The 23,540-nt window shown below is 60.4% G+C and overlaps 1 protein-coding gene across 5 annotated transcripts in view; it reads left to right on the top strand.

Annotated features, from left to right (window-relative positions):
- Positions 1-23,540, top strand: part of TCF20 (transcription factor 20) — a 184,969-nt gene that overhangs the window by 29,306 nt on the left and 132,123 nt on the right. Inside the window, exons 1-3 of one of the 5 annotated variants that reach the window (XM_070253763.1) lie at positions 13,407-13,560; positions 17,382-17,568; positions 17,695-17,865. The exons of 3 other annotated variants lie outside the window; for them this stretch is intronic. The gene's annotated coding sequence lies outside the window, so the exon portion shown is untranslated. Of the gene's footprint in view, positions 1-13,406; positions 13,561-17,381; positions 17,569-17,694; positions 17,866-23,540 lie in introns of those variants that run through there. One more of the 5 variants, XM_070253762.1, reaches the window with a different exon arrangement.

Genomic DNA, 23,540 nt, shown 5'->3' with positions numbered 1-23,540 from the left:
GCGTGAGCGGCCCCCAGGTGGTGGGGAGGACAATGCACAGACCACACTGGCTTCTCCTTCTGGGAGCTTGGGCTGTGCCTGCTGGGCTGACCGTTGGGAGCCCAGCCATCCGGGGAGCCCTGGGATACCAGACCTCTCCAGGCCTCGGTTTCCTCCTCTGTAAAGTGGAGATGATGTAGTCCTGACTCGGCTTTGCCTGGTGACTCCTTCAGGGCCTCACAGAGCTCATTCCCACAGGAGTCTGCCCTCAGCTGCAGCCCTGGGCTCAGCCTGGGCTCCCACTGTCCCTGTGGCTGTAGTCCCGCATCCTGGTGGCCCTGGAGCAGCCACCATGGTGGGTTGGAGCTCCTTCTGGGAGGGAGGTCCTGAGCTGGGCCTGGCACATAGTGAGTGTGCAGGAAGGGCCTGGTCCATGGGTGGGCACCCTGAGGCCTGGGCTTGGCCTGGGTCCTGCTGCCGCCCCGTGTGTGGCCTTGGGCACTGGGTTGCTGGTTCAGCACCCACTGTGTGCAGAGCTGGGAGAGACGCCTGGGAACCGTGGGTCCCAGCCTCTGAGTCGGTCTCAGGTTTGTGGCTGGAGCACGTGGACTCGGGCCTGGATATGAGGGTTTTTACCCCTTTTCCTCTGCTGCCCCTGCAGCAGGTGGAGACCACTGGCCCCTTGCAGATGGGGAAACTGAGGCCCACAGAGGGCCAGGGTGCGGGGGAAGCCAGATGGGTTTCTGCTTCAGTGCGCCCTGCGTTCATGGTGCAGTGGCCGTCGGCCGGCTGTGCACGCCTGAGTACACGCCATCCTTGTAAACCCTCCGCGCGGCGAGGCAGGTCCTGTTGGCGCTCCCGTTTTGTTCTTAGTTACTTTGGGGGTGTAGTTTAATACAGAAAAGTGTGCAAGTCCTGAGTGTACAGCTGGATGGGTTTTCACATCCAGGTACAGTCGTGTCACCCCATCCGGGTCCTGAACCGGAACATTCCCAAAAACCTAGGAGGCTCCCTGGTGCCCCTTCTGGTCATTGCCCCCCTGCCGCCGACAGCCCCCAACCCCGGCATCCAACAGTAGAGGCTGGCTTTGTCAGTCTGCACCTCACGTGAACGGAGTCGCAGTTTCCCTGGTCGCGTCGGCCGCTTCCGCTCAGCACGGCGTCTTGCGGGTCGTCGCTGCTGTTGTTTTCACACAAGTCGGCGGAATGGGGTTCGAACCCTCCTGCTAATTCTCCCCACAGCACCCAGAGATCACTCCCGCTCACGACCCACCAGTGGCTCCATCGCCCTTGGAAGAAAGGCCTGCATCCTCCCCCTGGCCTTGCCTGCACCAGCACTGGCACCCGTCCCTGCCCTCCGGCCACGTAGGTGCATGGGCCCTGCGTCCTCAAAAGCCCTAAGCTCCTTCCTCTCTCAGGGCCTTTGCACATGCTGTTCCTTCCTCCTGTCTGCCTTGAGCTTCCTTTCAGGGCCTGGCTGGAGTGTCACCTCCTCCAGCTTGCTGCCGGGACCTCCCCAGACCAGGCTGAGCCCTCCTGGTGGATGTCATCAGGCTAGTTCATGCTTTTACTTTACTGCCCGTGTCATTTGTAATTAATTGTCAGTTAAGCATCTGCCTGCCTCACCAGATAGTAAACTCCACTCCAGGAGGCAGGGATGGTGTCTGCTGAGTTCACGGCTGCATCTCCTGCACCCTTCGTTGATTTGTTCACCCATTCTTCGAGGCATCTGCTCATTCATCGTGTACTGAGGCCCGCCGTGCTGCAGCCCCTCCGCTAGTGTTTGCTGAGTGAATGAGTGAGTGGATGGATGGATGGATGAATGAATGAATCAATGAATGTATGTACATCTGCTTCTGAAGCCTGTATTCTTTCCACTGCTTCCCACCGTCTCTGATACCATTTCTCTGGGCCTCAGTTTCCCTAACTGTCAAACGAGGGAGCCAGACCTGCCACTTCTGGCCGAGTTCTGACTTGGAGGATGTGGGGTGGACGGGCTGGCTTAGACGGGCAGATGCCCAGGGGCAGCCCAGCCGAGCAGGGAGGTGGCCACTGGTTACAGGGCAGATGCCACCCCTGACAGTGATGTCCGCTCCAGCACTGGCCCCCATGCTTGGCAGGGTGCTTTCCGCACCTGTGTCACCAGAGCCGAGATGTCCCTGTTGGGGTGCAGGGCCCAGCGCCCAGATCAATCAAGGGGCTGTCAGGACCACGCAGCTGCCCCACCTCTGCCCCAGGCTCAGCCTGCTGGGCCTCAAAGTGGGGGAAGGAGGAGGGTTGCCCAGGTGTGGGAGGCGGTGGGAGCAGGAGTGATGGCCTGCGGACCTGGGTTTGAGTCCGGCTTCCCGCCCACAGCTGTGCGGCCTCCGTCACATCCCCTCACGGGCTCCGTGTCCCAGCCGTGAGAATGGGAGTGACAGTCACTGTCATCCTGTGAGGATGGGGCCTTTGGGGTTCGCCCACCCTGGGGGCCGTGCAGCAGTCTGCGAGGCTGGCCTTCCTCCGGGCCCAGCCCGCTGGGCCAGGCCAGGAGCGCCAGGCAGCTCGGTGGCTCGTCAGGCGGCGGCGGTGTCCCGGGGCTGGGTTGATTAGTTCAGGTTGACAGTCGCGCTCCGCGGCGCTGCCGGGAGGGGAGCCCGTGATTACCCTAATGAAGCTTGAACGCAGTTTGTCATCCAAACAGCTGGTTCGGAGCTGCCAGCTGCCCTGCTTAGCCGCACAGCCGCGCACCCAGCCTCGCGCACCCGAACCTGAGCGCCCGCCACCAGGCCCCCAGGGCGGGAGGCGGTGGTGCTGGGGAGTGGGAGGGGCCACCCGGGGGCGGGGGACTTGGCAGAGCCCCCGGACCCTCACGGGGCAGCCCCCTGACTCCAGACCTCAGTTTCCCCATCTGTAAAGAGGGTGTTGGGACTTTGTGGCTTCATGTCTCAGCTTTCAGGCTGAGGTGTCACCTCCTCTGGGAATCCTTTTCAGACACTGAGGACCGGGTCAGAAGCCTCCACAAGCACCTGCAGCCCTCAGGGCAGGCCCCGTCACCCCCGATGGCCTTGTGTTGTCACTGAAGGTCTGGATGGTTGTTATTGTATCTCATTCATTCATTCAGCGAATATTTATGACAATACGCAGCAGTGGGCAAACCAGCCACCATCCTGCCTTCGTGGAGTTGGCATTCTGGTGGGAGAGACTCATAGGACCTTGGCCTCATTTAGGGAGCCAGGGAGGGCTTCCTGGAGGAGGTGGCAACTGAGCCCATCTCAACCAATGGGGAGAGAGACACAGGGAAGTGTTTCAGGCAGGAGGAACAGCATGTGCAAAGGCTCTGAGGTAGGCAGTAGGAGGGAGTGTGGTGTTGGGGGGGAATGTGTCATCTGGTAGCACACTGAAGGTGTCCGTGCTTCCCAGGGCAGGGAGTAATTTCATGCCCTGTGCAGGGCATGTTCACTGTGTGATCTTTCATTTAACCTTGCTGATAGCCCTGAAGGAAGGGTCATTGTTCCATGCTGCAGTGGGGAAACTGAGGCCCACAGCATGGGAGGGTGGTGCCTTGCAGGCGTCTGTAGCCTCAGGTCTACCTGGTGGCCCCCTGAGGGGCCCTGGACCAGGGGCTGTCGGCTCAGCCTGGGGTAGAGTCCACAGGGGCACCCAGACGAGGAGGGGGCTCAGCTGGGACCTGGCATCTCGTCCAGGGCTTAAGCGCTTGCACAGCAGAGGAGGGCCGGGGAGGGGCCAGCAGGCAGCTCGGGGCCTCCACTGGGCGGTGGGTGGGTCTCGGTCACTCTGGGCCAGGCCCTGTGTTTGAACCTAGTAGCTCCAGAGGCCACACTCCCCCCACCGCCCCCTGAGCCATTTCCAACCAATTTGATGCCACCCTTTTCCGAGGGCTTGGCCTGGCTTAGAGATGGGGCGGGCAGGGGAATGGAGGGGACTCCAGAGGGCGGATGTGGGAGGGCACTGGCTGCTTCACAGTTTTCTCTGCCCCCGTCTGAAGCCAGGCCCCGTCTCCAGCCTCCTGCATCCCCTCAGTGCCTCCTGGGTGGCTTGCCAGGTGTGTCTGCTCTTGTCCTGTTCCCACCACCCCTGTTGTCTCAACACTCCCTCCTCCCTGTACTGTCCGTGGCTCCCTGCTCCCCCAGCACAGAGCCCACCTTCCGCTTCTGGCCCAGCATTCACAGCCTCTCAGCCTCATCCCCATTCCTCTCTCCCCACTTTGTGCTCGCTCGCCTTACTCTGCTCCGAATAACCACGGCCTCTTCCTCCTGGCGAGGGACGTGTGGGGCCCTGGGTCCTGCGTGGCCATCTGTCCTGTGGCCACTCAAAGCAGGTGTGTCCAGGCTGGGTGCCTGACTTGACAGGCGCTGCCCCTGCTGCCCGGGCAGACGCGAGCAGCCCTGGGCGGCCTGAGAGCCTGGAGGAAGGACAGCTTTATGGCCTCGCTGCTGCCGGAGGGATCCCGCCACCCTGCTCCCTCCTCCGCACTGCTGCCTGGTGTGACTGCTGCTCTTGTCGCCTGCCTGGGGAGGCGGTGGCTCTGGAAGGACTGGCTTCTCAGATTCACCCCAGCGGGTCTCTGCCCTGGTGCAGAGAGGGGCGGGGGAGCTGAAGCTGCCAGAGCCGAGATGTGGAGTGAGCTGGGCCGGGGTTGGGGGAGGCTGGTGGGATGCAGGTGATGACAGAGCGGGCCCATGAATGGTGGGCAGGGAGGCATGGGCTGGACCTCTGCCTTGGCGAGGGCTGGCGACAGAGCCCAGCCTCGGCTCCTGTGCTTCCTCCAGCCTGGCATGGCCATCCCTGGCTGAGGCCTGCATCAGGAGCCTCCTCTGGGGCCTGGAACGTGTCCCAGCAAATGAATTCAGCGAGAGTGAACAATGATGCTCCCAAAGGTGTGTTGAGTCCGTGCCATGTGCTGGGCCCAGGTTAAGCATTTCACATATATCATCCCCTTGACTCCACCCACAGCCCCGTGAGGTAGTGTGGTCCCACTCCCCATTTTACAGATGAGGAAACTGAGGCCCAGAGAGGTTAAGTGACTTGCCCAGAGTCACACAGCAAGGGAGTGAGTGAGTTGAGGTTTGCTCCTGGGCAGTCTGAAGCCAAGGACTGGGCTTGTAACCAAGAGGTTGGGGATAGGAAAGAAGGCTGGAGGTGACCAGCCCAGGTTCAAGGTGGGTTGTGGACTGGGAACCGTGCTTGAGAACGGGCCTGAGCCCTGTGGGTTGTGCTGGGGTCTTGGGGCTGAGACCCTCGGTGAGGGCTGGACCTCAGGGCCATCAGGCAGCTGGATCCTGAGGGCACCCATCCTGTGCTGCCTCGGGAAGCCCTCCAGGACACCCCTCAGGAGGCCAGCTCCAGGCCACCTGCCTTCCCAGGGCACCCTGGTTGTTTCCTGGGCTCTGCAGGGGGCGTGTCCAGCCTGGCTGGAGGGAACACGTGGGCAGAGCAGCCCAGGACGTGCAGAGGGAGCAGCTCATAGCCTCTCTGTGGCCCGGCCTGGGAGGGTGGCGGACAGGATGCTTAGGTTCACCTAAGAGAAGATGGGGCCTGACTCAACAACAGTGACGGCTCAGTGGACGCCCACAGATGTAAAAGTAACATTGCAGCCGAGACAAGGGCTGCGAAGACTGAGGGAGATCATGGAGGCTTCCTGGAGGAGGAGGCCCAGTGCCATGATGGGAGGAATAGGTAGGACTAAAAAGGGCAGAGGCAGGGGACAGTGTGCCAGGCTGAGGGAAAGCCTGTGCAAAGGCCCTGTGGAGGGCGGCACGTGTGGTCAGAGCAAGAAGATCTGAAGGGCGGGAGTGTGGGGCCTGATGGGGCAGGACCTCCAGGAGTTGGTTTAAGCTGGGGAGTAGTCAGTGAGGTGTCACACGTGTACTTTTGGATTCTGTGAATCTGGGGTGTCCTTGTAGCCTGCGGCCTGGAAGTCTCAGGGCTCACGGCCCAGCTCCACCCCTTCTTCTGTGTGTCCTCTTGGGTAAGGAAAGTGCCGTCTCTGAGCCTCTGTTTCCTGTCTGTAAAATGGGCTCACTCCCCCCATCAAAGCCTGGAGGTGGGGGCTCAGTGTGGGAATGTGTGTGAAATGCCTTTGGGGAGGGGCCCCCGAGGGTCCCACTCAGGAAATTAGGAGCCCTCCCTCCCCCCGTTTCCCAGGCGCCCGCTCACCCCTGTAGGTTCCTGGGAAGGCCTGTGCCCGCCCCTTTGGGTCTGGTTAGCAGGTTGGGGAGCCCCGAGGTCACGCCCTCCCTCAGGCAGGGTCTTCTGAGGGCCGTGGCAGGCGCCCATCTCTCCCTCCTGTTGCTTCAACACAAGGCCTCTCCTCCTCGGAGACCCTGTCAGGAGGGGCTGCATCCAGCTGTGTTCTCAGGCACTGTGTCCAGGGCTTCCCCGTGGCCCCAGTGTAGCAGTGCTGACCTCGGAGACAGACGTGGGGCCAACCCCGGCTCGGCTCTGTGACCGCTCTGTGCCTCTGCCGTCCCTTCCAAGTAGGGAGAGTACCGCCTGCCTCCTGCGGCTGTCATGACGGTTAGTCCCTTGGGGACGTGCCTGGCATACAGTAGTCATTTAATACGTATTAATTCCTTTCTCCTCCTGATCTGATGCCGTGGGGATTCATTTCAGGCTGCGGAGAAAGATCTGCACGTTCCTCACCAGAAAAAGACGCTCGGGAAGTGCTCCCTAAGGGACTGAGCAGCCACTAGCAGTGCAGGGTGGGCTGTGCCCAGAGCTCCAGTTCTCGGCTCACCTGGCTGTGTGACCTGGGCAGGTCACGGGCCCTCTCTGGGCTCCTCTGTAGAAGGTGAGCAAGGCTGACACAGCCTGGTAAAGCCACCTCAGGGAGTGAATGTGGCAGCTCTCTGCTAACTTAAAAGCTCGATCCAGACCACAGATGAGGAAACTGAGGCCCAGAGGGGTGCAGGACTGGCCTGGGGCAGCCCAGCTGGGGATGCTGCCCAGCTCCATGAGGCTCTGAGTCTAGTGCTCCTCCCCGGGACTGTGCTGGGTGTGCTCTCAGTGCTGTCCCCGTCCTCGCGCAGAGCCTGGCGTTGGCCCGCTGGGCCCCAGCACACGCCTGGCTTAGGGTCTTTGATGCGCATCACAGGGTCTGCCACAGGATGACCTCTGGCGAGGGTGTCGTGTTTCACGTCTGCTGGGAGTTTCCCCGCTCAGCCTCAGGCCAGCCGGGACAGGAGAGGACACTGTCACAGGTGGCTCCCGTGGAGACAGGCTCCAGGGTGCCCGTGTGGGAGGTGTATCGGGGAGCGCTCCCGGAGCAGCAGCGTGAGGGCGGAGGGTGAGGCTGGGCTGTGGCACCGTCGCAGCAGAGGCCCCCGGACCCCTTGGGCATGGAGCTGGCGTGGTCCTGCAGAGCCGTCCCAGATCGAGGCCGTCGTGCCCTGTGTTGACTGGCCGCTGGGTACAGCTGTCCCCAGGGAGAGGGTGTCCCCAGGGGAGGCGGCTCCCTTCTGCTGAGGGTCACAGCGGTGTGAGCCCTCCGCAGCCAGCACCCTGGCAGCCGGGAAACCGCTCTTGGCCCTGAGGCAGTCTGGGTGGTGCTCCTCGACACGTGTCCTGGGGCGTCAACCGCCAGACGCCAGGTGGCTTCGTCTCCGCAAGGATGGCAGTGACGGCTGCCCTGCGAGGTAAGCTTCTGATGGTCCTTTTCATCCCGGGGGGCTGAGGCCCACCCTGGGCCACAGAGCGAGGCGGGGGCAGCGTTGGGGCTCAGCGCAGCCCCTGCTCCCGGCCCCTGCGCCCCTTGGGCTTTCAGACTGGCCTGTGTTCCCGCTGTCCCTTTCGTCCTTCTCTGTTCAGGCCCTTTCGGCTCCACCCCCGCTTCTCCTCGAAGCCCTAGTGTGTCAAGTTCTCTGTCCTTCTAGCTTCAGGGCCCTTGCCTCTGGTGAGGCCCCAGCTGGGGTCACTCCTGCCTGCCTTTGACCCTGGTCTGGACCTTGAGCTCCTTGAGGGTGAGGCTGGGGCCCCTCCTTGGTGTCCTGCCCGCCAGGACTCCTGGCACGAGGCCCAGGCCCGCGGTGTGGCACAAAGGCCAGCAGCAGAGTGGGGTTAGGTCTGCAGGCCCCCTGCTGGCATGACTTGCTGCGGGCTGGTGCCAGCCCTGCCTCTCGCTAATGCCCCTGCGGAGGACACCACGGTGGTTTGCTGGGCAGGAGATGGTGGTGGTGCTGGGACAGTCAGGGGCCTGGCCCCAGGGGTCCCACCTGGTAAGGTGAGAGGGGGAGGCTGAGGAGGGACCAGCAGGTGGGAGGGGACACCTTGAGGGCACTTTCCTGGAGGTTTTCCTTCCCAAAGCCGGCCCAGGAGTGGCTGCTGGGCTTCTGGGCTCCTGGGGGAGGAACATCCCCTTGCCTGGTCCTGTCCCTGGAACAGCGTAGGGAGCCCAGAGGTGGCTGCTGTCCCCGGCACCTTTCGGTGGCTCCGTTGAGTGTCCGTGTGCCCCGCGGGGAAAAGCAGAGCCCTGGTCCGGGAGGGCACGCTGAGAGTCCGGCACGCTGGGAGCAGGGCCCTGAACTGGGGCTGCCAGCGTGAGATCTGACTCATGTTTGCTTGACGTTCAGACGTTTGTCTGTTCGTTCATTCATTCAGCAGTTTCCTGAGCCCAGGGACAAGAGCACGGGACAAAGAGGGACCCGGCCAGGGACAAGGAGAGAACCCAGGCCGGGATTCTTCTGGCCTCACCTTGTCCACAGACGGGCTGGCGGCCTTGGGCCAGCCATTTCGCCTCTCCGCCCTTGGTGTCCTCACCTCCCCAGGTGGCCGGGAGATCGCACGAGACAGTGGCCGGGAAAGGACATTAGCAGACCACATGGTTCAGAACAAGTGGTGGAGATCGTTTCTCAAATCGTGGATTGTTTTCTGGTATCACTGCCTCTGTTCATCTCCCAGTTTTTGTTTTTCTCACCACCTTATCAGGCCTGGCGACGTTAATTGTTTACTTCTCACCATTGCTGGCTGATCTGTCGCCCCTCCTCCCAATTCTCGTGTCCCTCAGTCCCTGCCCTGCCCCATAATAACAACAGTAATGATAACACCAGCTCCCGCATTGCCTGCTCTGTGCTTTAATCTTCACAGCAGCCCCTGAAGTATGTACAGTTGTCACCCCCATTTTACAGATGGGGAAACTGAGGCTCAGAGCTGGATTCGGATCCGGGCCCCTGGCTCCAGGGTCTGTGCCCTGAACCACAACCACAGCGCCCACTACTTCATGACGTTTCCTGTTTCTGCCTCTGGCCATTTGCACTTGCGGGACCCCTGCCTGGAATGCTCTACCTTCACAGCCGGGCGTGGGTTGGCTCAGCCGTCACCTCCTCAGAGAGGTCACCCCTGATGACCGAGGGTCTCACCCCGCCTCTCTCACTCCATTCTGTCCCTTCACCTGAACATACCGCTCCTCCCCTTGAGGCCAGAGGCTTGAGCGGGATGGCCTCTGAGGGCCTCCCAGCTCTGGCGTCCTCGGAGCCCCTCTTGTCTGGGCAGCCCCCGAGTGCTGGCCCCACCCTCTCCTGGCGCAAGATGGGCTGCCAGCCCAGCCTCCCCAAGGCTCTGGGACTAGGGTCCTGGAGCTCAGACGTCCTTGGTCGGGCTGTCCAGTGGGGGCTTCAGCCTCTGAACTAGAGGCCGAAGAAGACTGAGCTGCGTGAGTGATCCGGGCCTGGACTCCCAGAACGCACCTTCACTCTTTCATTTGCTCATTCATTCATTCGCTCAATCGCTCATTCATTTGCTCAGCACTGACGTGTTAGGAATCCTCCTGCTGGCCGCGTGCTCTGCTGGACCAATGCATCTCTAGTAAGGAGGGAACTTCCCTCCCAACCTCTGCCCGCCTCTCCTGGCCCACTGCAGGCCCTGTCTCTTCCACGGAAGTCCCTCCTTGTGTCCTCCCCAGGGAGACCCTGGACCCTTCCTGCTCATGTTTGATGTCATGATCAAGAAAAGGGCTTCTTGTCCCTCTGATGTCTTCCAGCCGATGCCCTCCTCCCTCCCTCCACGTGTGATGGCTGCTGGGACACCCCGAGCCAGATTGCAGCCAGCCTCTAGAAGGACCTTAAGGTGTTTGCTGGGACTCCCTTCCCCTGTGTTTAGCTCCTGAGTGTCCACAGGTGCCTCTCATTGCCCAGCTTGGGGCCTGACACAGTGAGCTCTCGATAAGTCTGCTAAGTGAATGAATGAATGAATGAATGAACAAATGAATTCTTCCCTCCATTTCCCTTATTTAGGTGCCACTGCCTGTGTTTTGTGCTTCCTCAGATTCTTGTTGAATTGGAAGGGAAAGCAACAGTGGCAACAATCATAATCACTTGCCACGTGCCAGGTGGTGTTCTAAATGTTTCATGTGTGAATTCATCTGATTGTCCCTGTCCTGCGGGGCGGCTATGAGCGCCCCCATTTCCATGAGGAAACAGGCACAGGGGAGCCGGCAACTTGCCAGGGTCCCAGGGCCCCTCTGGGGTGGGGTTGGGCTGTCCCCCAGCAGGACCCAGAGCCCGTTGTCTTGAGTCAGTAGTTACACACAAGACTGTTTTGCTGAAGAGGGAACAGGAGGCCCTGGGAGGCTGCCTCATGGGATGTGTCTCTGCAGATGGAGAGGGACAGGAGTGCCAGGCTGCGTGCAGGTCCTGAGCCCTTGGAGTGAGCTGGCCATAGAAGGCGGGGTGGGGGCTGTGGGTGCAGTTGGAGTGGGGGGAAACTGGGGGCCCCGCTCACAGGGCCGTGGGGTAGGGGTCTTCCTTCCAGCCCCTGCTGGGGTCTCCCTCGTATCCCCAAAAGGGTCGTGTCCAGTGAGCCATGTGGCCTGAATTGCATGTCCCTGGAGCCCGGTGCTCCCTCACGCCTGTGAGGACCGTCCGTCTGGGCCTCTGTCTGTCACTGGCAGGTCAGGGCGCGGCCGCCTGGGTCTGCCTCTGAACGAGATGGCCTTAAATCCATTGCCAGCCCTCGCTCCTCAATTGCTCGTGCGGTTTTTACAGTTGCTTGGGGAACTGTAAGTCTGCGTTGCCTGACTCCTGTGTATTTAAATTCTCAGCCATAATGTTATATTAACTCATTTTTTGCAGTTTCCTGGGAGGCCGTGTGTACATTACTGGGTGGTGGGGGAGTGGGAATGGCCGTGCACGTGGACAAACACAGCTGTGAGTATGCCCGGCTGTGGGGCTGGCCTGGGGTCCCCACTCCAGAGGGCCCTTGCGAGAGGTGTGTCCTCCAGCCAGGTGCTCACAGCGCCCAAGCCGCCCTGAAGTTATGGCTGCTGCCATGTGGCTGGGGAAGTCAGGATCCAGGCTAGGGGTGGCTCCAGAGCCCGGACGAGGCCTGCGGGTCACTCAGGTCACATGTTTGCTGTTCATGTGTATCCAAGTGTCGGTCCCCTCATCTGTTCCCAGACGCATGCAGAGCACCTATTGTGTGCCTAGTCTGGAGACACAGCAGGAACATGACTGCCAGTCCTGTCAATGGTGCCCAAGGTCAGCAGCTGCTAAGTGGCAAGGCTGGCGCCAGACTCGGGCCTTCTGGCCCCATCGTCCACATTCTCACTGCTGTGTTCCATGGCTCTCTGGGAAAAGACATTTCGAATGGGTGGAACAGTATGTGCAAAGACCCAGAGGCCAGAACATGGTAGGTGAGTTTAATGAGCAGCCGGGAGGCCAGTGTGGCTGGAGCAGAGTGAGCGGGGGTGAGAGTGGAAGAGGAAAGGGTAGAGAAGTTGAGGGGCCCGATCTCGAGGACCGTGATGAGGAGGTGGGGGCTCACTGTGCTCCCTCATCCTGTTCCTGAACCAGCAGTGGTGGGACAGAGGGAGGATGAGAAATGGGAGGGCAGAGCCATGGGGTGTGGCACGGTATGGCAGGATCTAGGGTCTTTTGGGGGCTGGATGAGGGAGAGGGGAACTCAGAGAGACGCAGGGCTGGGCGAGCCCGTGGGCTGGGGTTGGGGGGAGAGGTTTTCTGGGGAAGGCCTGGCCAGGATCCCAGTTGCTCAGTGCACCACGGCCCTGCCATGGGGATCCGAGAAGCGAGCCTTCTCAGCTGGCTTCCTTGTCTGTCCTCCATGGACCCCCATGGTTTGTCCACATCTCTGTGGGGTGTGAAGTGGGGCTCGGAGCTCAGCCCTGACACTTTATTTAGTTCTTTACTCCCTGCCTCAGTTTCTTCATCCAGAAAATAGGGGTCTGATACTCATGAGAATTAGAGATATTGGCTCTAAAGTTTTGTGCTGGTGGAAGGTTAAAACTCTACTCATTGACCGCTTGCTCTCTCATTTGATTCTCTGGGCTCAAATAGTGTCCCCATTGGATGGGGCGGGAACTACAGGTCAGAAAGGGAAATGACTTGTGCAGAGCCCCTCTGGTCCTAGTGCGGCCAGGCCCAGAAGGCTGTGCAGTATTGTTGGGGGGTGGGGGGGAGACCTGAAATTAGGCCCCTGCCTCCCCACCTACACACACAGTGAGGCCCCACGGCCTTCCATGGCTGCCCAGGCAGGAGCAGGGCTGGGGAAGCTTGAGCTTGGAGCACTGGCAGGTGGGCCAGCCCTCAGGTCACCCTGCCTGTGAGGCTTAAGGACAGGGCCAGAGGAACACCCATCCTGGCCTTCGTTCATGCTGTGGTTGCTGCTGGGAATGCTCTCTGCCCAGCCACGTCTTCACCTTTTAAGTCTCAGCTCAGCCAACACCTCCTCCAGGAAGCCGCCTCTGACTTGGCTCCCAACAATCACACATCACCTTGGTGCCCCCATAGCCTTGTGCTCAGGTGGCTGTCAGTGTGGACCTTGCCAGGTGCCATAATCTGTCTTCCCCCACCCAGCCAGGGGGCACACCCTGGGCTGGGGTGGCTGACGCCTCTCTGGACAGCTTCTGAGCAGCAGGCCCTGGTGACATCCTGCGCTGGACGTGCTGGGAGCAGTGCCAGAGAGATAGCGGTATCCTCTGCAGCCTGGGGTTCACAGAGCGAGGCTGGTCACCTGGGGCCCCACGGCTCGCCCGTGTCCTCCCTTACCCAAGGTCCCTGGTGAAGGCTTGGCCAGGCCGTGCTGGGGGTCACTGGGCAGAGGGCCGCATCCTGCCTCCCTCACCAGGCCTGTGCCCGCTCCCTGGAATCGTCCCCAAATGCCAGCCTCTGTTCTTCCTCGTAATGAGGAAAGCTCTTCTCCCCGCCATCCCCCCTTCTTCCAAAATGGATTTACCGTTCCACTGCGCCGCGCTCCCCCTCCTCCTCCTCCCCTCTCCTCTCACAGGCCTCCGAGGGAAGTGGAGGGTGTTATTGTGTATTTTAGCCGATTGTTCCCCGTACGCCCCAGTCTCTTTGGGGTGGGGCTGGGGGGATGGGGGAGTAAGTAAATTATATATTGAACTCCTAACTGGAGCTGAGGCCTTGTGGTTTCCATGGCAACCAGGCTGGAAATAGCTCGGCGTGACATCAGCACGGTACAGGTATAGCCGGATCCAGCCGTTCCCCAAACAAGCTGGCAAGGGGAGCGAGGGATGTGCAGCTAATTAGCATATGCAAATCAGGCCCGGCGAGCTGGGCGGGGCCTGGGATGCCCCAACAGGGCCTGTGGCCATGGCCAGGGCCACTGGCAGGTAAGCGGGCCAGGGGTGGTGGCGGGGTCAGGGCCCAGGCCTCCCCTGGCACATGCCCCTATGCCGGGGCTGGTAGGGGCCTCCATTGTGAGACCTGGGCCGCCTGGGCCTGCCTGCCCTGTGGGGCTCTGGGAGCATGGCCAACAGGGCTGCCAGGGGATGTGCGGGCGCGCATGGCACAGAGCCGGGATGGTTTCCTGCCCGGGCTCGAGTGGGATCTGGCTCCTCTTGGCTGATGGGTGCCTTTGAAGCCAGCTACTTAATTGGGCCCTGCTGGCTGGCTGCCGTTTGTCCCTCCAGGTTTGTGAGGAAGGGTCACCCTGTGCCCACCACCTCGGCTCCCCGCCTTCACCTCCAGGCCTTGGGAAAGGCCCACAGACACCACCCCCCCAGCTGCTCCGCTGCTGTGTCCAGCATCCTCCTTGCCGCCAAGACCCAATGGGGAGGAAAGAGCAGAGCCCTTCGTTTGTGGCTTGACACTGCCCACTGGTCACTTGGCCTCTTTGAGCCTCGGGTTCCCCCTCAGTGAAATGGGGGTATTATTTCCCTGCCCACCTACCTCACAGGGTGGTGAGGGACTAATGAGGTGACGCTGGGGACGGCCCTGCGTGAGCTTGATGGACCAGATGCATCTGGAGGAGGAGGAGGTTTTCTGTCATCTCTGTTTAAATTGGAGCTCTGTCACCCAGCCCTGCCCTCCCCCCATCCCCCCCCCCGAACATACACTCTGGTGAGACTTGAGAAGTTGCAGTAAATTTCTGGGCGAGGTGAAATACTGCCACCTTCATTGGGCTCTTGGCTGAACTGCTGGCGTTCGAGCTGGGCGTGCTCTGTGGCTAAATGAGACAGTTTATTCATTCCAGCAGCTGTTGAGGGTGTGCTGAGTGAGGGCAGGGGTGGGGGGTGGGGGGTGAGTCAGGGCCAAGCACGGGAAGCGCTCCGGCTGCTGGAGGAGGCAGGCAGGCAGTGTGGCCAGTGCCGCCTGGGGACTCGGGGTGTCTGGGAAGCTTGTTGAGGGCGTGGGGCCTTTGAGCGATGCCTTAAGGCCAAGTCAGAGTCCACTTGGCAAGGAAGGGCATTCTAGGGAGAAGGGCAGGTGGGCACAGAAGCTCAGAGGTGGGAAAGGACACCCAGCTTTTGGCATAAGGGTGACATTTATGACTGGAGTAAAGTGATAGAGATGACACCAGAAAGTTGCAGGTGCCAGCCCCAGAGGGCTGGAAGCCAAGGAGTTGGGACATGATCTAGGCAGCAGTGGGAACCATTGATTGCACTTGAGCAGGGGAGTGATCTGATCAGATCCCAGTTTCAGAAAGAAAAAGTGGGCTGGAGAGGGCGAGGCGTGAGGTGGCTTAGGTGGAGCCTGGAGTAGTCATGGTGTGAACAACAGGCATGCCAGTTCCAGTCGCGCCAGGGAGCCCCTGTGACCAAGAGTTACTCTTTCCGTGAGCAAGGGATCAGGAAAGAGACTGTCTTTGGGCCTCGGTTTCCTCATTTGTCAAATAGGCAATTATAGTGCTAGGTTGTGGGATCTGTATTAGCGGAATAGACGTGAGCATTTGTTCTCCTAGGCCCCAGGATCAGTGGGGAGAAGTGGGGGGACAGAGCCTTGTGCTAAATATTCTGGGAGGAGGGCAGAGCAGATGGGCCGGGGTGCTGCTTTCCTGCTGGGCCTGGGGTTTCCCTGGTTGTGTTCTGGCCTTGGCACAGGTGTGGCTTTGTGTGTGTGTGGGGAGGAGATCCTGCCTGGGCTGCCCCTGGGGCTCCTGGGGGCCAGTGAGGAGGCTTCCCCGCTGAGGGGGTCCCTGTCCTCATCGCCTGTCCTTCAGCCTCTCCACAAACCTTATTCTTCAGAGAACCTGCTTCGTGCCAGTGTTGGACAGGGCCCCGGGCATCCGCGATGCTCACTGGCAGGGCTGGAGGTGCACATGTGAACCATGACCCCACCCAGGGCATCAGTGTGGGGGTGGGGTCAGCGCCAAGGGCTGCGGGAGCCCAGAGGAGGCCTGCACCCAGGCCTGGGGTCAAGGAGGCTTCCTGGAGGAGGGGGCTTTCGGGCTGAGTCTCGAGGGAAGAGTTGACTAGACAGGAAGAGATAGCATTCCAGGCAGAGGGCACAGCAGCACCAAAGGCACTGGGAGGGAGCGGGTGTGGTTTGCCTGGCCCAGGGCATGGCTGGGGGGGCCTCTGACCCCTCGCCCTTCCGGGCTCCTCTGCTCCTCCTGGCAGGTTAGTCTGTGGGTCCATTGGTTTGTCTTCATTGAGTGCCCACGGTGTGCCCACGCTGGGAGAGAGCCCTGGGACTGGGTGAAGGAGAGGCCCCGCGAGCCCAGAGGACTGAGTGAGGCCCCCTATTCATGTGCACTCTGACCTGTCACTCTTCTCTTAGAACCTGCCCCGGGCTCCTGGTACTCAGGATCCAGTCTGAGCCACTTGATGTGACCTCCTGTCTTCATCTTTGTTCATGCTGTTCCCTCTGCCTGGACACCCTTCCTCTCTCCTCTGCCTGGCTACCTCTGGCTCATCTGCCACTCTCTGATGCCGCCTCCTCTGGGAAGTCCTCCCTGACCAGCCCTGTCCCAGGCTGGTGGGTGTCTCTGATGTGCTCCCAGTCCCCGGACTTCCTGTAATCACCAACTCCTGTCCTGCCTCCATCACCAGCTTTAGCGTGACCCTTGAGAATGGGAGGGAGTCTCGCTCAGTGGCTAGTTAAGGACCTTGACCAGAAGTAGAGTCAGTGAATGTTTGTTGAGTGAATAAGTGAATGAGTGGATGTTATTCTCACCTCTGTCCAAGCCATTCCACCTGCCTGGGCTGCTGTCCCTTCCTCCATCCTTGGCTCCTGGCCTCGATGCCCCACCTGCAGGTGTCTGCCCCTCGGAGTCCTTCCTCTCTGAGCCTGTACTTGCCTCAGGCCACCTTTCACGAGGGGTCAGTAAACCCAGCTGCTCGTGAGCACCTTGAGGCCCCAGCCGGCTTCTCCCACTTTCCAGTGCCTCAGGCCCCTCTCCAAGGTGGTGGGTGATGCCTGATAGATGGAACCTTTCCAGCACCTTCCCTCTCAGGCAGGGCTGTGTCCTGGGGGAGTCTCTGCAGGTGCCCGCGGCCGCCTCTCTGCCTTCAGGTCTCCTCAGGCTGCTCCTTGATTCCGGGTGTTTCTAAGAAACTATATGGAAATGGCTTTGCATCTGTCGTCAAATCCCATTTCCTGCCGTCTTTAAAAAGAAGGGGCAGCCAATTTAACAACAAGGAAGTCCTGCTGTGGTCTGAGCTGAAGGCTTTGGGTCCGGAGGGCTGGGAGGTGGCTTCTGGCCCAGGTTGGGTGGTGGAGGGGGTCTCGTGCTGCTGTTTCCCCCATGCGGTCACTCCTGCCCTCACAGGGTAGGTGCGTGGATGGGTGGGCACCAGGCGGCCGGATTCCTGTGCCCTCCACCCTTCCTGTCCATTTGGTGGGTCCCTGCTCCAGACACTGGTCTGGGGTCCTCTGAAGCTTTCTAGAATTGTCGGTTATTTGCTCGTTCATTTGACAGACATTCTCTGGGTGGCTGTGCTGTGCCAGGCTCTGCGCCAGGCTTGGAGGTGCAGGAGCGAATTAAAGGGCTGCGGGCAGGAGCCCCCTCTCAGCTGCAGGATGCAGGGCGCACTGCTGCCCCACGGCCCCGCTGGGACTCGCCGCTCCCCGGGCCCTGGAGCAGCTGGGTCAGGTGCGCCCGCCTGCCTGCCGGCCCCGGGAGGTGTCGCTGCCTGGGATTCACGCTCCTCAGAGGGCCGCGTCGGCCTGGGGAAATCATCCTCTGACAGCAGCCATCAATTTTGCCCAGAGCCCATCGGCGCTCGCCAGCCCGGCCCCCGGTGGTGGCAGCTGGTCCCTGCCAGGCCCCTCTGTGTCCTGATGACAGAAACGATTCTCACGAGGTGCCTGCTACAGAGTGCACGTCCCAAGGAGACGGTTCCGGCTGGTTCCAGACATGCTCCACATCACCTCTCAGTTTGTCTTGAGGTCCTTGGGTGAGTGGGATGTCTCCTCCCCATCCTGGGGTGGCCATGCCGGGCGCTTGCTGGGACAGCCCCAGCAGGAGCTGGGAGCTCTCAGGAGTGGGCCATCCCTGCTGCCCTATGTCCGCCTTCTTGCAGGTGCTGTTCTAGACGCAAAGGAGGCAGCATTGAACGTACAGACAAAGCCCTGCCATTGCCCTGAGAGGGTGACGTTGTGGCTGAGAGGTAAAAGGGGAAGGAGCCTGCCATGCATAGATCCTGGGGAAGAGTGTTCCAGGCAGAAGGAACAGCCCATGCAAAGGTCCTGAGGTGAGACTAAGCCTGCTGTGTTCACAGAACAGCATTCTGTTCAGGCTGCAGTGGGCGTTATCAGGGTTAGAGCCAGGGTCCTCGCAGAGCCCTGGACGTCCAGAGCACGCACGATGTGTTCTGGTGGATGGTCAAGGAAACCCCTGGAGGAGGTGGTGGTGGGTAACCCCAGGGGGAGTAGGATTCTGCCTGGTGGAGTTAGACATGAGGAGCGCCTTCCAGGAGGCAGGCGCAGTGTGAATGAGGCCTAGAGAGGGGAGGAGAGAGCACGGCGGGCAGGCTCTGCTTACAGCTGTGGGGTCCTCCCCCAGTGGAGAGAGGACGCCTTGCTGGGCTGGGAGGTTCCAGGCCACCCACCAAGCTCACCTGTCGGCTGGCTCAGCAGATTGGGGTTGGAGTCCTGCCACGCACCAGGGAGTCCGCCGACGTCCTAGCAGCCACCTCCTAAGTGCTGGGCCCTGAAGATGCTCTGGACATGAGTCCATGACCCCACTCACACTGGGCGTCATCACCTGCACCCCGGTGGGGAAGCTGAGAGGGGTCGAGAGGCCAGTCCAGGGGACATGTCTCGAGGTGTTGCGAGCCAGGCAGAGCCCCTGAGCTGGGAGGGTTGCAAGAGCCTGGTGTCCTGGACATGGAACAATGAGCCACCCGAGCATCCAAGCCAGCGGCTCAGGAACCCAGCTGTCCTTCCTTGGGACCCGTACTCCTGAGTGGTGAGGACATGGGCCCTGAGGCCTGGGTGTTGGGGATGTGAGGTATGGGTGTGAGAAGGTTAGAGGCCAGGGCCCGGGCACCCCTCACCCTCACCTGCTGCACAGACACGAGGAAGGGGGAGGAGCTGCTCTGTTGGCCTCTGGCGTCTGCCGCCTCCCGGCTCTTCATGGTTTTCAGATGAGGAGCCCAAGGCTCAGAGTAGCAGCAGGAGGTGACCAGGGTGTCACAATGATGGGATGGCATGGGCTGGGGCAGCTGTGGGTCAGTCTGTCTCCACAGGACAGACCGCCTGCTGGGGAACGGGCAGTGAGGATGGTGGTGTCCGTGAACACGGGCTGTCGTCTTGGACTTTGGTCCTGACAATTGTCTGCTGGGGTCGGAACTGGATTCCAGAATTGAAGCTCCTACAACCCGTGGTACCTGTGCCCACCTTCCCAGCTCCCTTCATGGATTCTTCTAGGCCTGGGGCCCCACCTGGCCTGGCTTTATCAGAACCCCATTCATAAGGTCAAGTCCAGCCCGGGAACCCATCTCTTCTGTGCCGTGAGGATTCCATTCCTGGCAGAGGCAGGGGCCAGGCAGGGCCATGGCTGCTTGTGCTGTCCTGGTGCCTGGTGCCATGTAGGTGGCCTCCTGACCAGTGGGAAACGGTCAGTGGTAGAGTCCTTCTTGACTCTAATCCCCTCACTTGGTCATTCATTCTTTCATGATGGGCACTTCCTAGGAGATCCTGTGTTTTCTCTGTGGCTCCCATGCCTGGGGTAATGCCAGCAGTATAGTGCATAGCCTACAAATACTGCCCATCTCTGCAAGGTGATTTCAAAGTCTTCGGAAGGACTTTCTCCCACTCTTAATATCTTCCTCCCTTGCCTCTTGGCAGAAATTTTACCATTAGTGATTCATTGCTTTAGCATTACTGTTGCCCTGTCCAGGCTCCTTTTCTAAAATGCAAACCCCTGGAGTCTCAGCACCTCCTCCAGGAAGGAGACTCTTTTGAGTCTCAGTTTCTGGGTAACCCACGTGCCTGGGGCGCTAAGGCTGTCTTGACTGTACAGGGCTCTGGCCCATGGGTTTGCGGGAGAAACAAGGAAAAGGGGCAGAGTCAGAGGACAGGTGGCAGATTCCGTGCACCTGCATCGGCCTGGGATTACCCTGTTCTTGCACTTATTGACACAGCCCTGGGCCGGAGGTGCTTTTATTCCCATTTTGCAGGGGAAGGGACGAGGCCTCAACTGGGGTCTGTGTGGCTCCCATCCGTGCCCTTTGGCTGCACCTCACTCCTGCCCAAGACATGGTTAGGTGACAGTGGCAGGGCACCAGAGGCAACCCTCTGGGCTCTCGCAGCTGCGGGGGGAGGGCCCCATCCCTCAGCTTTTGTGCTCAGTGAAAGGCAGTCGCTCCAGAATCCGGTTTGAGCCTTGTGAGCACCTCTGAGGCAGAAATGTCCCCATTTCTCTGATGGGGAAACTGAGGCACGAGAGGCCGAGAGCCTCACTCCTGGCCGTCTAGTGAGGGGGTGTTAGAGGCAGAGTAGCCCTCTTTTGATGCATCACCCACTGCATGGGGGTGGGTCTCGGCCTGGTCTTGGTGCTGGGAGATAGAGGAGATAGAGCGGTCGGCAGCCCCCTGCCTCCCTGGCCACATGTCCCGCTGCCGGCCCCGCGGGGCCCCCTGCTGGGGCTGCTGCTGTGCAGGGAGAGCTGCGTGCAGGTCCTGGAGGTGGCTGGGGGCCTGAGCAGCAGCCCTGCCTCACCACTGCCTGCTGCCCTCCTGCACTCACGTCTCTGTCCCTGGTGCCCTGGGCCCGCCGTGGAGCTCCGGACTGGCCTGCCCTCCAGGCTGTGTTTCCTGAGGTGTGGATGAGCTGGTGTCACCCCAATGCAGCTGGACGCGCAGCGAAACTCGAGCCGGGTGGGGCCCTGCCTCATCCATCTGCCCGCGGCCGTGTTGCAGGGGTGGAGGCCGGGCGGGCGGGGGTCCCGGCGTCTCGCTGGCTCTCAGGGTGGTCGTCTTAAACCACACGTCTGCCTGTGTGGGCTGACTCGTCGCGCCTTGTCCTAGAGTTTAAAGGGCGACCAGGACCTGGCGGTCTTTCCTTTGCAGGCTCCAGGCCTGGCCACCCGTTGCTGGGGGATGACATTCGCGTGCTCTCCTCGGCCCACGGGCCCTGCCCCTCCGCGCTCCATCACCCTCCAGCCCCCAGCCTCACGTTCTAGCCGTGCGGCCGCCACTTCCTCCGGAGGCCTCACTCCTTCCCTCCTCAGGGCTTTGCCTGAGCTGTTCCCTCTGCCTGGAATGTTCTCTTCACGCCCTCTCCCCTCCTCTGTCTGCCGAAGCCCTGTGGTTAAGGTCTGGCTGAAATACCGCCTGCTCAGAGCTCCACACGCCCTGGGCTGGATTCCTGTTATTGTCGATGGTCTCAGCACCGCTTACCCCTCCCGCCGAACCCTCCAGACAGCTGGAATCGATGCATTATTTATGAGACTCTCTGTTACTGTCTGTCTCCCCGACTGGAACGTTGGCTCTATGGCCCCAGGACCACATTCACTTGTTTCCCACTATATCCCCAGTACCTGGTACATAGTAGGCTCTCAGCAAATGTTTGATGAGTGAATATCACGTGACTGTCATTGCCCTAATTAAAAAGTTTGTTTCCCACTGCCACTGGGATGAAGTCCAGACTTCTCAGTGTGGCATTCGAGGCCTGCAGGGTCCAACTGAAACAATTTCCTCTGCCTGGAATTTCTTCCATGTCTGCTCCCTTTACTTAGTGAACTCCTATGCATCCTTCAAAACCTCAGGTACCATCTTTTCTATGAAGCCTTCCTGGCTGCCTCAGACAGAGTTGGTTGTTCTGCCTTCTAATTCAGCAGCTGCTGGGCACCACGCCCTGTGCAGGGCATGGGGGAGACGGGGCTGGGACGGATGGAGATTAGGATCAGTGTGGAATTAGCCCTACAGACAGCAACCTTAAAGCATGCTGGTGGTGTGATGGTGATAAAAACCAGGCACTTTTCCAAGCAGTTTTGTTACGTTTTTCTTATTTCATCCTCACCACCACACTGTGGAGTGCTAGCATTACCCCACTTGACAGATGAGGACAGCAAGGCGCAGAGGTGACGTCACTTGCAGCCAGTTCAGGAAGAGCTCGATTTGAACGCACAGCTGCGTTCCCCGTCGCTTGCTGCTCTGCCTCCAGGACCACCGCCCATGTCTGTGGGGCAGGGTGGGTCACAGAGAAGGTTTCATAGAGGAAAAATGTCTGAGCTGAGACTGGAAGAGAAGACACATTTTTCCAGGCAGAGAGGGAACCGAAGGGCTACAGGCCTTGGGACTGTGCCGGCAAAGGTGCGGAAGGGCGGATACGGTTAGGGGTGTGCGGGGGGGTGTAGAGGCCAGGGAGGCCCAGGGGCCTGGGGGGTGCTGGGGTAGGGAGGAGGGGGGTGGGAAGCAAGGGGCCTGGGGTTGTGGGCCAGGCCGGGGCCGGGAGTGCCTGCCGGGGGCCTGGGTGATGGATCGAGGCTCCTGGCATGTGATCTGTTGCTGTGGTCCTGGCATGCGGCCGCTGTGGGCTCTGGTTTCTGGCAGCTTCCAGGCTCCAGAGCCCTTTGTTTCTGCTCCTGCAGTCTCCACCCTCTTCCCTCCAGGCTGACAGGGCCGGTGGGGGCCCTGGGGAGCATTTGCTGTCTACGCATCCTTGGGGAAGAACATGAGAACGAGCCCAGGGGCTGTCACACGGGGTTCCTGGGCCCTCTGTTACCTGTCTTCTCATCTGCGGAATGGGCACGTGCCACCTGCCCCTCCCAGTCCACTGTGGGCCATCTCTCTGAGACCCACGGTCCGTGCTTCTCACATGGCCTCCCGGGCCAGTGGTCAGGCCCGCCGGCCTCTCTGGCATGTCCCTCCACACCTGGCTGCAGGCACTGGTGTCCACTCTAGGTGCACAGAGGTTCAGTGCCCATTTCATCCTTACCTCTGCCCAGCAAGGCAGGCGTTACTGCCCCATTTTCACGGAGATGGAAACTGAGGCTCAGAGAGGTTAAGTAACAGTGTGTGATCACCCAGCCAGTGAGATGGAGCCAAGGTTTGGACCTGGTCCGGCTGACCCCACAGTCCTGCTCCTGCCCCAGTGGCCCTGTCCAAGGGATCCCTCTCCCCCAGCCCCACCTCTTCTCTGCTCACCAAATCCAGGCATCGTTCAAAGCTCCACTCGGCAGGACCAAACTCATTTCTGGCATGTTCTGGCATTCCCTCATTCGTTCCTTCCCACATGCTTTGTTCCACCTGCCTCCTCAGGCACCTTGAGGCACTGGGGGCCCTACAGAGCGTCTGTGTTGAAGTCCAGGCCTGTGGTTGATTTCATGGCTTTGCCCTTACCAGCTGTGGGACCTCTGAGGTCACCTCTCTGAACCTCAGCTTCTTCGTCTGTAAAGTAGGGGTGACATTAGTGCCCACTCCCTCAGATGTCGGTAGGATTGAGTCCCTGTGTGTAGAATGCTGAGAACAGTGCCTGGCACATAGTAGGCCCTCTGTCCATGTCACATGTTACTGTCTCCAGCCCAGTTTTCAGGGGCCCCCTCCTCCGAGAAGCACTCCCAGATCCTCAGATGGGTAAGCGTCTCCCTCTGAGCTCTGGTTCCCCTGCTGCCCCTCCCAGTGGGGGAGGGGGGGTCCAACGGTGAGCTGGGCCCCAGCCCAACCAGAGGCACTTGGGGGTGGGGCTGCCCCCCAGCCTCCTCACCCCACCCCAGCTCCCAGACCAGGGCTCTGCACATAATAGACACTTAATACATGTTTATGGAATTGAATTAACGATAAAACGAGATAATGGCCTGGAAGGAGCCGGAGTTGTTAGGAGGGAATGCACAGCGTAAAAACCAGGCATATTTTTTTAAGCAGATTAATCTGGTCTTAACTCATTCTAATAGCCTGCGCCCCTATTGGCCGCGGCCATTATA

This window comes from Equus caballus, chromosome 28 (assembly GCF_041296265.1).
Source record: "Equus caballus isolate H_3958 breed thoroughbred chromosome 28, TB-T2T, whole genome shotgun sequence".
Classification (NCBI taxonomy): Eukaryota; Metazoa; Chordata; class Mammalia; order Perissodactyla; family Equidae; genus Equus; species Equus caballus.
Note: the sequence above shows the minus strand (reverse complement) of the source record. Positions and strands in the feature narration are given on the sequence as shown.